Genomic DNA, 14,020 nt, shown 5'->3' on the forward strand with positions numbered 1-14,020 from the left:
AGGGATATTCTTTAACAGGCACAAAGAGTTTCTCTTGGAGCTGAACGATGGGGCCGACGGCGTCCGGGAGCTCGGAGCATCTCTTCTCCGTGCTGCCGTTTAAAGTGTCATTGTACATGTCCTTTCGTACCCTGCTGATCTCTGAAATAAAGAGAAACACATGCACCATGAGTTAACTACATCAATCAGGATACAGACTAGGCAAGAACAGGATTTTACCTATAGTGACAGGCTATATGCTACATTTCCTTTACCGATGGATTATATGCACTTTAATATGGCAGTAGAAGAGCGCAAATGCTCCTTAAACACTGCTCTTAAACCTAATGAACCATTCAGTATGTTACAGCATCTACAGTCACACAGCATGATTTAACTGAGTAGAGCATGATCCTAGATTAACAGTTTTGTTGTCTGACAATATGGTAATAAAACAGTTTAGGGTAGCACAATTACATAATTAAAACAATTGTGTGATTATTAATCATTAAATACACTCAGTGTGGGCCTCATGATTCAGTGTTTTCAGTGTTTTCAGGAGTCTCAGAGAAAATGTATGTATTTATTGATTTATTTTTTACAAAGTGCATTGTGAATGCAAAGCAATTCAGGTTCACAATATTTTCACATTCCAAATGTTTTTGGCAGTTACGAGTTACAGTATTACACAAAACCAATACTGAAACACAGAAAAAGGGTCTCATAAAAGGCCCTTCTAACCAAATTTAAGAATGCTATTTGAAAGTAAAGCTGTTATGACAAGAAATATATTACTATTGCATACTGAAATTAAATTTTATTTACACTGCCATTCAAAAGTTTAAGGTTGGCAAGTTTTTTTTTAAGCTGCATTTTTTGTTTATAAAAAATGCAGTAAAACTGTAATATGAAATATTATTATAATATATAATGCAATAACTTTTATATTTATATATTTTATTTATTTATATATTTATAATTTAATCTTACCATTTATATATTTTATATATTTTAATACAGTTTAACATTTTATTTACTTCTGTGATGCTAAGCTGAATTTTCAGAATCATTTCTCCAGTCTTCAATGTCACATGATCCTTCAGAAATAATTCTAATATGCTGATTTGCAGCTCAAGATTTTTTTTCTTATTTTTGTCAATGTTTCCTTCAGGGCTCCTTGATGCAGTTTATAAAGTAAAAAAAAAACAGCATTCATTAATTTGTTCGTTCGTTCGTTCGTTCGTTCGTTCGTTCGTTCGTTCGTTCGTTCATTCATTCATTTTTTTGTAACAATGTAAACATCTTTACTGTCACTTTTGATCAATTTAATATGTCCTTGCTAAATAAATTAAGAGTTTGGTTCCAAAAAGCTATAAATCCATTTTGATTAATTTGAGTAAAAATGTGTTTTCTTAGGTTATAATAACATTAAAAATTCAAATCCAGATTTTGATTTTCAAAGATTTATTATAAAATTGTATTATTTTTTCCCCAAAATGCAATTAATCCATGACACGTTTTTTTTTTTTTTCATTGAATCAATATAAAAGTTATTTTTCATATTGAAACTGTTGAAAATACACAACATAGTAAATTGAGCCACATATGACAGGCTCTGAACTTGGTCAATACTAATCTTATATACACAGGCACGTGCACACATAGACATCAAAGGGGGCTTGAGCACCTGCCCTTTTTCTTCCTCGAGAGAAAGTGCCCTTTTTTCTGGGGAGTGTTTTTTTTTTTTTTCTTTTTTTAAATAAATGAATATATGTATATATGTGTGTGTGTGTTTCTGTTTGCGCACAGCTTTCCCTGTCAAACAAATAAAACATCAAAATATCAGGTTGGGTCGGGAAATGTTGAGGCTTTCTCCTCCGTAGCACAGCAGTGTAGCACACATTAATCGGCACATGCACATCACAGACAGGCAGAGAGCCGCAGAAGTGAAGCCCTCCCTCCTTTTCCAGTTGTGTTTGTCTCGGTGTGGAGGTGAGTGGTGATGAACAACAGACTAAGCTATCTGTGCCTCGAATTTACAGCTAATTATCCAAAAGACAAAAGGCCATTACCATTACAATAATATTATATCAAAATAACTTGACATGGTTCAAAAACCAAAAAATGTGAACAAAATGTGTTGGTTCTTTGGTTCTTTTAAAGAGAACTCAAGTATGAACACTTTCAAAGAGTAACTGTTTCTATGAGCAGCAGAGTATAAGCCGAACATGACTTAATGTGGAGACAAGTGACATGCTAGTTTGTCGCTTTCACCAGACCATGTTGAACATGAGAGCTCCTGCTTTAACCATCATATTTAAGCAGTAGCAGTTTTTTATTACAATTCAAATCACAATATTTGTCAAAATAATATTTGCCAATATTTGACTAAATCGCACAGCTTTAAATCAAATTTTAGCTTTAGACCACCCACATAAGAACCGCAGTATAAAGAGACTCCAGACTCCAGGCTGACATCAGTTTGGCCAGCATTAGTCTCAGCTCAGAATGGACAGTTAGTACATTTGAACAAGACAAGCAAAGAACACCTCTGCCAGAACAGAGAAAAGGAAAGTGACAAGACGTGGGCTAAGAGAGCTTTCTTTGTCTTTGAACAGCTGTAAAACCACAAAAGATCTTTCTAAGAGGATATGACTACCTTCTGAATAACCTCAGGAGACATATATATCCATTTTGTCTGGAGGCCCTGGTGAGAACTGCCTCTCAACAGCAACCAGCTTTGCTCTTTTTCCAATATACCATAGAGCCGCAGAAGAGTATTTCTAAAGTCAAAAAAGTAAATGGCTCTTTCTGCTATTGTTGATTAATCATAAAGAAAGTTCTGGTGACAGGTGACATGTCAGACCACAGACGTCAACCTGCTGTACAAATGGTTTACTTACAGTCATCTCTGCAAATTAAACCGCGATAACAGAAACTATTTAAAGATGAAAAAATACACACTGAACTCCTGTTGTTCAATACACACTGAAATCCTGTCCTGTTGAGGTTTACTGCAGGAGTACGAGGGAAGACGGAGAACAGGTAATCACTGCTATTACATGTGATCTGTCACTTAATAAAGTGAGTAATAACTGTCCTTTTTTGATAACTTCTTCTATTATTTCTGAGGAAAAAACAAGGATGAGGAACAGGAGAGAGAGAGAGAGAGAGAGAGAGAGAGAGGCAGTGAGTTAGAGAGGAAGTGAGGGCTCTAATATGGTGGGAAAGACAATTAAAACAACCAAGTCTGTTAATATTTCATATAAGACATTAAATATCCCAGTCCCAAGCTGCTGCCACTGTTGTGTAATTCTATTACTGGATGAAGAATCCCCTGGTGCAGTTCTCAGAGGCAAATTGAAGAGGTCGGTTTGAGGGAGAGATGTAATTACAATGCAGATTGCACACTCACATAGACTCACCACACACTCACAACAAGGAGGACACACAGAACGCACACTATTGTGTCCTCTCTCAAATGCAATATGTTGTAAATTTGACACTTCTTGTGAGGTCATGGGGAATTTGTCTTGAAACTGTAATTACACCTAATTTGAACAATTAGAAAAACGCTCATGTGACATGGCAGATGTGCTTTTGGGTCCTCATTAAGAAAACATGCAGTTTCAAGACACTGTAATGTTTTCTGTCACTGTTTTTAATACTAAATATGAAAGTTTTATTTGTTTGAGGGCAACATTAACCATAAATATTTTTGGTGTTTTCTCAAAGTAGAAAAACTGTACATTTTACATGCGTATGTTTGCTAAAACATTAATTTTGCCAACTCTTAACTCTTTAAACCCTGACACATGAACTAGTAGTCTGAAAAATCAAGTTTCTTTTTATGGAATAGTTTATTGAACCTTCAGATAAAATATAAAAGAAAATCTAAAAATAGAATGTGGCTTTTTATGGCTCATATAGTAAGATAAAGGAGAATATGGAGCTCACACTCGAGGAGGAAAAAAAAAACCTTGATTTTATTTAAAGGCCCAAACTGAGCAAAAATATGAAATGTGGAGCAGTTGCTGATATTTATATGGCCAAAAAGTTCAATTCTGACAGCTTGTAATGTAAATCAATGAGATTTTTATAACAGCATAGCAGACTACTTTAAATGCATATAAATATCAGTAATCAATCTATATCTCCTAGTAAGATGATATTTAAATATTTAGTTTTATTATCAAAGCTCTGTAGTGTTTTATGCAAGATGTGAGAGCGAAACGAGAAACGGACGTGGCTTCGACCACCACCTCGTGGTGGCCAGGCTAAAACTGAAGCTAAAGAAGAACTGGATGGCAACGCACATGGCGCAAAAGAAGTACAACACTGCCTTCCTGAGCGATACTAGCAAGCTGCTAGAGTTCAGGATAACCCTCGATAACAAGTTTCGAGCCATACAGGACCTGCTGGAAGTGGAGGAGGGTACTCTTGAAAGCAAGTGGAAAGGGATTAAGGAAGCAGTTACATCGACACGCCAGGAAGTGCTTGGCCCCAAGAAGCACGAACACAAAGAGTGGATCTCTGTAGACACTCTGGCCAAGATTCAGGAGAGGAAGAACAAGAAGATGGCCGTCAACAACAGTCGAACAAGAGCAGAGCACACAGATGCAAATAAGCGAGCGAAGAAGAGCATCAGAGCCGATAAGCAGAAGTATATAGATGACCTGGTAACCACAGTAGAGCAAGCAGTAAGAGAGGGCAACATGAAAGAACTTTACGATATCACCAAGAAGCTAGCAGGGAAGTACAGCAGACCTGAACGTCCAGTTAAGGACAAGAAAGGGAAACCAATCATGGGGGATCAAGAACAGAGGAAAAGATGGGTAGGACACTTCGAAGAGCTCTTGAATAGACCAGCACCTGACACAGATCTGCCTATAAATGACACCCCACCCACAAGAGAGGAAATTAGGAAGGCCATCAAGCAACTCAGAAATGGAAAAGCAACAGGACCAGACAGCATCCCAGCTGAGGCACTGAAGTCAGACATAGAAACAACAGTAGGGATGCTCCACCCGCTCTTCAAGAAGATCTGGGAGGAGGAACAAATACCAGCCGAATGTAAAGAGGGATATCTTATCAAAATCCCGAAGAAAGGAGACATCAGTAAATGTACGAATTACAGAGGGATCCCGCTGTTATCAGTGCCGGGGAAAGTATTTAACAGGGTTCTGCTGAACAGAATGAAAGACCTTGTCGACGCTCAACTTAAGAGACCAACAAGCTGGCTTTCGCAAAGACCGATCTTGTATTGATCAGATTGCGACGATGCGAATCATAGTTGAGCAGTCATTAGAGTGGAAATCACCCCTGTACATTAACTTCCTGGACTACGAGAAAGCATTTGACAGCGTGGATAGAGAGACCTTGTGGAAGCTGCTCCGGCACTATGGGATACCTGACAAAATCGTCACCATTATCAGGAACTCATACGAGGGACTAAATTGCAAAGTGGTACATGGAGGGCAGCTCACTGAGGCATTCCAAGTGAGGACCGGCGTCAGACAAGGATGTCTACTCTCGCCATTTCTCTTTAATTCTGGCGATCGACTGGATGATGAAGACCTCCATAGCTCAGAGTAGGCATGGAATCCAGTGCACACCTTGGACACGGCTAACTGACCTTGACTTTGCAGATGACTTGGCACTACTATCACACGCCCAGCAGCAGATGCAGGAGATGATGACCAGTATAGCATCTGCCTCCGCACAAGTAGGCCTCAACATCCATAAGGGCAAGAGTAAGATCCTCAAGACTAACACAGCCAGCACCAACCCAATCATGCTTGACGGAGAAGCTCTGGAGGAGGTGGATGCCTTTACTTACCTGGGCAGCGTCATCGATAAACAAGGGGGCTCAGATGCAGGCGTCAAGGCACGGATAGGGAAAGCACGGACAGCATTTATACAACTGCGGAACATCTGGAGATCCAAGGAACTGTCAGTCAAAACCAAAGTCAGGATCTTCAATACCAACGTTAAGGCAGTTCTTTTGTACGGAGCCGAAACCTGGAGAACTACAGCTGCCATCACCAAGAAAGTACTGGTTTTCATCAATAACTGCCTACGCAAGATCTTACATATCCGTTGGCCAGAGACCATCAGTAACAGCGAACTCTGGCAGAAAACAAACCAGCTGCCGGCAGAGGACGAAATCAAGAAACGGCGTTGGAGATGGATAGGGCACACCTTACGTAAGCCAGCAAATAACATCACCAGGCAAGCCTTAACATGGAACCCGCAGGGCAAGCGGAAAAGAGGCAGACCAAGAAACACATGGCGCCGAGAACTTGAGGCAGATATAAAGACCATGAATATGACCTGGAACCAACTAGAGAAGAGAGTCCAGGACAGAGACTCTTGGAGATCCCTTGTCGGCGGCCTATGCCCCAGAAGGGGTAGTAGGCATAAGTAAGTAAGTAAGTAGTGTTAATTTGGGGCAAATCATATAATGCAATGCAATACAATGATGATTGAGAGATGAACAAAAAATGCATTGCATTTGATTTTTCTAAGAAGTGATGTATGCATAATCAAGTAAACCTAAGTTGCTTCAGTCCAGTACATGTTCATCTTGAAATACTACTAACAATATAACATTTATTCTTACAATTGCTTCATAAAATTAGGTAAAGAGGAAAAGCAAAAGACACGTGAAACACGACCTGAAGGTGAACAATTTTACAATTATACTTAGAACCCTTGCTAAAAAGTATAAACCAAAATTGAGTTCGACGGGTTTTTCAGCAAAGTTTAGATCATGTTGATCATTTAGTGGCCTTAGAAATTTGCATATCAAATATGATACAGAAGGCTAAGAATATATTACATGACCTCAAAGCTAATACACGTGGACTGAAAGCTACAAAACACCAACTTTGATTTAATGTTGTCTAAGCAATTTACAAAATATTCATACAGCTTTCCATTATAATAGCCTGTGGACCGAGGTTGCCTTGGACAGACATTTCAGCTAAATGTCTATTTAATGGTGGTCTGTGCTCATCTCAATAAATCGCTGCTTAAAAGAGCCCTGTTGATGGCTATAAGTGAGGTAGAGGCTCCGGGCTTTATGGCAATGTTGTTATCAAAAGTGATTTAAGCTTTTCGCATTGACATCGAAGGCCACCGCCAAGAAAGATAGCGGCATTGAAAAGAGTTTCCTCTAAGGTTGGGTACACAAGAGTGATGGCTACAGCATCTGAACACTAGAGCTGATGTTGAAGCGATGGCCCATGGATCTGTGAAAATGGATGTAATTATTGGAGAATGAGTGTAGTGTCTAGACCGGTTTCTTTCTATTAACTTAAGAGGGAAGGTAATTAATGTACATAAATAGCTAGCTATTTATCCAACGCTACTGACAAATTAGTCAAAATAATACAAGCCTAAGACATGAATCCACAAAATAAAAAAAATATAACACTTCAGAATACTTTTCTGTCATGAATAATTACAAAGGAACAACTGAATAATGCAATATTAACATTCTAGTAACTATTCTGAACTAACCATAATCTGATTACCAAAATAATAAGATTCAAATTCAACTCAGGTTTTACTACATCCTTCTAAAGCAATTATTAGCCATTTGGAACAGTATTCTAAAGTAAAGATCATGGTAACCCTCTAATCACTGAAGTATTACAAAATCCTTCTTAATGAATTACTACACAAAACCATACAAAAAATCTCAAAAGCTTACAATGACTTCAGTCATTACTAGAGCGTTATCATGCTATTCTGCAATAACAACCCGCAGGATGTACAATATCCTGCTTATTACATGGCTACTTGCCAGTTATGTAAATAATTAGACACAAAATATTGATTTGAGTTGAAATATTTGAAAGGTATTTAAGGATTTTTGTATGGTTTTGGATAATAATTACTTCTAAAGTATTTGGTAACACTTGAGTCATCACTTTTTAAAAATATGTTCAATCATAATTTCTTGTTAATAGTAGATACTAGAATGTTAATATTTTGTTACTCATATAGGGTCCTCACACCATCGGTGCTCGGGCCCTAATAAGAAACGGAGCAATTCCAATAGGGTCCTCACACCATCGGTGCTCGGGCCCTAACAAGCCTCAAAACAGTAATACTTTATAAATCTGACGGATGAGCATTTGAAGGTGTTTTACATAATCATTGATAAAGACACACCTGTGACCGAACATCATTTCAATTCTGCATTAAAGCACTAAGCACTAGACTACATAAATTGCTCCCATTGTAATCAGCAATGCTGTCTACACTGGAAGTGAGAAGACTAGTTTTCTGTTTGCTGTCAGACTTTTTGCAGAAACCATTTGACTCATTTCTATTGTTGCATACGGTCATCCCACCCAGTCCTATTGTAATGCATTACTTGTAACACTGGAGAGTATCGCAAATTAAATAAAACACACATGCATACACACTATACTGTATGTGTAGGCAAGGCTCTGATTGTGATTTCAATGACAAATTGGCCTTGGCACCAAGTATCCTGTAATGATAATGATAAACACCAGCCAGCCCATCCAGATTCCTACATTAGCATCACAAATATACCCCGATGCCGTTAAGTCCCTGCCACTCAGTCTATATATCACCGCAGAGATGCCGAGGATTAGCCTCTTCCTCTCCGGAGCAGAAAACACACATCCTCTGCTGGCTCTAACAACTGTGAATTAAGCTCCATTCTCCTCCAGCTTTCAAAGGCTGAGCTCTGAGCCGTCAGTTGTCATACCGCTAACAGCTGTAAAAACCATGGAAATGCACATAGGAAAATATTTTGTTACAGACCAGTCAAACTCATTTACCAAACAAGCTCAAAGCCCAGGCGATGCCCACAAGAGCACGCTGAATGATTTAATTATACCGTCTGATCATGTTGGACCACGAGGAGACGTTTATAGATGCTCCCGTCCAAATTCAGAGCATCTGAAGGCATAAGAGGAGGAGAATGCATGATGTGCTCAGGGTTGTTTTCTTCATTGGCTGATTAGGGAGGGCTGTGCGGTGGTCAGATCAGGCCCCAGACCAGAGGATGATTAAACTGTCAGTGGTGATTTATGGACAGCATTTACAGCGTTTTAAAAGTGTTTTTCAGTGATTTGTCAGCTTTCTTCAATCATTTTCCTGCGCCAGCCTCCAGGGCTGGACTTACCGCACTACTAAGCACGCAGCAGCCACCTGCGCACAAACTGATACACATTCTGGCACACATTCCGTGCATAGACCTACACAAACGGCCCATGGTGTGATAGATTCCCTCCTCCTGCCTCCAACACAGATGTGGAGTATGCATGAACCTTAATTACAGAAAACAGCATAAGAGACCAGCTCAAACCAGCATAGATTTGCAAGCTGCTTTAGGTTAGTTTATGCTGGTTTGATTCTGGTCTTAGCCATGCTATTTACCTGCAAACCTAGCTAGTCGACGTATGTGAAATAGGTCCCCCCCGCCCTAGACTGCTGAATTTACAACCACATGGTAAAAAAGTTGTATTTGTTTTCTGAATTGAATAATGATGAAATAATGTGAAATAAATAATAAATGTCTTTCTACTAAGTTATCCTTGTAGGCTGCACACAATAGCATACAACGTGACCAATGTAGTTTCTTTTTAGTTAATCAAAAACATACAACAAAACCAGTGTAGACTGATTAAATAACAAATGATTCTTTTGAGATCAAATCTGTCATTGACTGAACTTACTGAATCCATCATATTTTCACCAAAGGTAGGTAGTAATGAAGTAGATTTACCTGAGTAAATTTTTGGAAACATAGAATTAAAGGTGGGTACTTTAACTTGAATAGATTTCTAATGAAAAAAACGTAACTTTTTATATATCTTTTATATATACACTTTTATATATCACAGTCTACTTTTTTACTCTTACTCAAGTAACTATTAAGATTATAACTTTTTGAGTAATTATTTCTATAAGTACTTGTACTTTTACTTGAGTACAGGTTTTGGATACCCACTTCTGATTTTCATATATTACAGGATGAATGAATATATAATTTTATTTAAAGAAATAAATACTTTTATTCAACAAGGATGGATTGAATTGACCAAAAGTGACAGTAAAGAGATTGATAATGTTATATAAATAAATACTGTTTGAGCTTTCTGTTCATTAAAAAATCCTTATAAACAGAATACAATGATTTCTGAAGGATCGTGTGACACTGAAGACTGCAGTAATGATGCTGAAAATTCAGCATTGCCATCACAGGAATTATTATAGGTATTTAAGGATTTTTGTATGGTTTTGGATAATAATTACTTCTAAAGTATTTGGTAACACTTGAGTCATTACTTTTTAAAAATATGTTCAATCATAATTTCTTGTTAATAGTAGATACTAGAATGTTAATATTTTGTTACTCATTTGTTCCTCTGTTATTCATTAACAACAGAACAGTATTTTGAAGTGTTACAAAAAAAAGAAAAGACTAGTGAGTTAAATGAGTAAAATTAATCAGTAAATTAATTAGATACATATAAAAAATAATAATACACTTTACAAGTATCTCAGGTGCTTTGGTGTAAAATAAAAATCTGTATATCCAGTGAATTAACTACTGGTGAATTTACAAATAAAAGGTACTTATTTTCATTTGATAATTGCCTTTTTTAATTTGCAACCTGATTGATGCAAATCAAAAGACAAGATTATTTAGAACAAATGAATAAATTTGTCTCAGTGCGAAAACATCTGTTCCACATTACATAACAACTAAAAAATTAAAGCTGCAAGCAGCGATGAAAGGGCCCTCGCACCCGCCATCACAGGAATTATTATTATTATTTTTATATATATATATATTAAAATAGAAAACAGTTATGTTAAATTGTAATAATATTTCACAACAACACTGTACTTTACTGTAAAAACAATAAGAATGTAATCAAATCGAATTGGGAAGTGCGTATCAATAAACACCTAACCTTCATTTTTATACAGTTGAGGGGACCCTGCAGCATTCAAAACTAATTTAAAACATATGATGATGTCAAGTCATGTGAATCTTTTCAAAAGGCCTGCAAAATTGTTCTTGCTTCCCTATTTAAGACTCTAGATCCCTGTGATGCCCAGTCAATACACACGATCCATTCTCTCTGTCAGTACAACACAATCTGCCTACCAGATCTCCCACAATCACATTTGCCGAATGACCCTCAGCAACCGCTCAAGTCTATCTCAGCAGCCATCTCCAATCGTAATCACAGCGCCGCTCAATCAGAGAATTTCACACCACAAACACCGGCAGCTGTAGCCGCGCGCCTCCGCTGGCCTCGTCAATATCACCGCTGACAGATCGCCAACACACGGGCTTTCTTAATATTAATCAAACAGCTGGTAAATTACGGGGTCCGACTAGATGACAGTTTCAGCTCAAATGATAGCCGCATGGTGACATCACAAAGCGCTGTGATGTCACCATGCACCATGTCACCATGCATTAATAAAGATTTACTACTACTATAGGTGGCAGTGCCTGTGGCAAGGCCTTCATCTGAACAGATGGATACAGTACGACATCACAGACTCTCGCTGCATGGAGAGACGCATGTGGTGAATGTAAAGAGAGAGAGAGAAACAGAAAAGACATTAGAAGAGGGACATATCTGCACAAACATGAGCTCAAATGCAAGTTAAATTGAGAGCAAATGACTTTTGCATAAAAGTGAAGTGTGTAATTTATGCACAGTTAACGTTACATAAAAATATGTATGTTCTGAAACAGTTTTCATACAGGTTTCCTGAACACTATCAATTAGTTTACAATTAGTCAGACAAACAGATAATCAGTGTTGTTATTGTTAACTAAAACTAAAACTATTGAAAATATTTTTTTGTTGATTGAAATGAAGCTGAAATAAAATCTAAATGTTAGATGAAAAACGTACAAATCTTAAAATAAAAATAGTGTTACCTTGGCAACTAACAGAAACGAGTCTAAGCACTAAAATCACTAAAACTGAAATAGTAAAGCTAGATACAAAATATTTAAAATAATAATAATAATAATAATAATGACAAAATCAAAACATAACATAAAATTAAACTTTAAAAAAAAAGAAAACAAACAAAAAAAGAAATAAAAAATACATAGTAAAATATATTTAAATGATTTTAACAGTCACACTGTACTCTGATTTGTTAAAATACAGAAATTCTGAAATTACATTATGCTCAAACATTTCATCAAATTATGTTATGGTATTTACATGTTTATTTTATAGCTCTGTACTTTTATGTGCATAAAGTAAATAAAATAAAATGTTAAACTTAATATAAAAATATATTTAAAAGAATTATATTAAAAAATAATAATAAACTAAACTCTAACCAAAGACTCATTTGTGTCTATTTTAGTTTTAAGCAATTTTTAGGAATAGCTATCAATTTTGTCTGGCTAATGTCAGATGGGGGACTGTTCAGGAAACCTGTTGTAAAACAATCATTATTTTTCAATTTCGTGATGCTAGTGAGATATTACACACTTTACCTTAAAATGAAGCCTAAATGAGAACTCCATTAAGTCTCTGGAGCAACGAATGACACAAATACAAAGGGAAACGAGTGATACTCTATTGTGGCAAAGACGCACACTCAGCAGTAAGAGTAATTGGCTATTGTTGAAGGTGGTCTTAAGAGGTGGCTGTGGGTATCAAGTAGGGCTTCACGATAAATGTGCGTGCTTTCACATTGAGCAGCATTAACTACACAGAGCCGTTGTTCACTGACGAGCTGCGCAAAACCACGTTCATATTCGCGCGATTTTTTGCGCAGCTCGTCAGTGAACAACGGCTCTGTGTAGTTAATGCTGCTCAATGTGAAAGCACGCACGTGATGGAGATTTACCGCTGATTACAGAACCGGCTTTCTGACAAGATGCGCGTTAAATATCGCATGCGATTTATCGTGCAGCCCTAGTATCAAGTAACAACAAAGAAGTGAGCAGCATGACAGCACAGAAAGATAGTGATATTACAGAGAAGACACAGAGAATAAAAGCTACACCTGACCCAGCAACAGACATGAGCAGGCTTTAACTGACACACTTTTCAGAGCAAAAAGAAAGGAGAGAATTAAAAGACAGAGTGATGAGAAAATCCTGAAAGACAGAGAGAGCCAGGGTAGATGACATCCTTCTGTGTTTCTAATTACGCGGCTCTGCATCGCGAGCGAAGGTGGCAGCGAGGAGGGAGAAAGGGGGCGTGCTCTCAAACTGAGATGCCATCTGGGCCTGTGCTCTCTTCGGAATGATAATACTGCCCAGCCCTCCAAAAAACCTGCTGCTTCCGCACTCACACACACACACACACACACATATACATGAGATGCAAACAGCAAGACAAGTTGAACAGAATCTTCCGGATTCCTCCAGAGAATGAGACAGCTGAGCTGGATGGATAAGATAAGACATGAGAGACATGCTAGCGACTGAAAGAGGCTGAATACAACCAACTTGCATGCTGGTTTCTTAGTACCTGCGACTACAGCCAATCAGAAGGCCTGAGTGAGGGGAGGAGGGAGTATGACATCATATAAACAGAATATGTGAATCTGGCTACATTTCAGAAAAACTCCAAAAACTTACCTATACATACAATTCACTGGTGTTTCCAGCTGAAATGAGCACTAGTTTCAGTAAAACACCAACAACTTGTATTCCTTTTCACACAAATTCTGATTACGTTGATGCTTGCAACACATAATCAACTCCTTATGTATGGATTTTCTGAAGTAAACTTGCTTGTTAGCTCACCTGGTATTGCACTGCACTTGTGATGCAGACCATTGAGTCCCATACAACATCAGCTCAAAATAGCTCAAAGATAAGCAAGCTAAAATGGCATGGTTGCATTAGAAAATGTGTTTTATCTAATGTTTGCTTTTGTTAGCACCACTCACTGGACATTTCATTTCTGAACTGCCATGATACATGCATTCACCAACATAATAAAATGTTGCTGCAATCACATTTAGCGGCTTCTGAAAAAAATTTACATGC

This window comes from Sinocyclocheilus rhinocerous, unplaced genomic scaffold (assembly GCF_001515625.1).
Source record: "Sinocyclocheilus rhinocerous isolate Xijiao unplaced genomic scaffold, SAMN03320098_v1.1 scaffold907, whole genome shotgun sequence".
NCBI lineage: Eukaryota > Metazoa > Chordata > Actinopteri > Cypriniformes > Cyprinidae > Sinocyclocheilus > Sinocyclocheilus rhinocerous.